Raw genomic sequence first — 1,050 nt, forward strand, 5'->3', positions numbered from 1 at the left:
GAAGGCCTCACCCACAGGCTGCTCAGCCGAACATAGTAAACAGAGGAATCAGCATGTGTGGGAGGGCGAGCCTCCTCAGGTGTGTAATAAAGCCGAGAGGCATTCTGCTCCCCCTGGAGCAGTCTGACCACACTATAGTGGACTTCACTGGGTTAAACAGAATTAGCTCATGAAATGAGATGCACTCTGAATACTCATCACTCTACGGGCTGGAGAGCACACAGCATGCAAAGCACAGCCTGGCATTAGCATCCATCTCTGCGGCTGATATAATAAGACACGTTGCCATGGGGGTCGTCTTAAAACCAGGCCCATCAAAGCAGCAGAGTGTGTGGGGTGTTGTATGTACAAGCGTGGATACAGAGCAGTGCTGCTGCAGATCTCCAGCCCGACTGTTATTGTTTCGTGGCTTCCTCGAAAGTGAATCCCAGCCCTGAGGAAACTGCTTCACACGCGCTCATCTGTCACTACAGAGGGACGGCGGCGCGGCCAGCCGAGGCAGAGCGGCTGGGTGGCCAACACGGCAGGCTGTGTGAGCGGCGTGAGCGTGTGAGTGACAGGGGATGGATGGAGTGTAAACAGTGGGGCAGAGGAAGCATTTGGCAGTCAGGGATTTCACAAGTTGTCCCACTTTAATAGATGAGAGAGGTCTGTGATGTTGATCATAGGTGCACTTCAACTGTGAGATGCAGAATGTAAAATAAGAATCTGAAAAATCACATGATTTTTAAAGAATTTATTTGCAAAGTGGAACAGAAAATAAGAATAATAAGACATTCTGTACCTCACAAGTCTGTTACTACGTCTTTAAGAAGCTCTTCTATCCTCCACTCATAATTGTATTTGTGTCACCCGCTTAAATGTGTCAGTAAAATACACCTGTCCACACCCTTAAACACCCAAACTCCAACCTCTCCACCTTGACCAAAACCAACGAGCTGTCTGAGGACACTGAGCACAAGATTGTTCACCAGAATGAGGCTGAGATGAACCAACTTACAAAAAGCTTGATGAGAAGATTGTCGCAATTATCACAAATTTGAAGTAATA

The sequence above is a fragment of the Oryzias melastigma genome, linkage group LG1 (genome assembly GCF_002922805.2).
Source record: "Oryzias melastigma strain HK-1 linkage group LG1, ASM292280v2, whole genome shotgun sequence".
Taxonomy (NCBI): domain Eukaryota; kingdom Metazoa; phylum Chordata; class Actinopteri; order Beloniformes; family Adrianichthyidae; genus Oryzias; species Oryzias melastigma.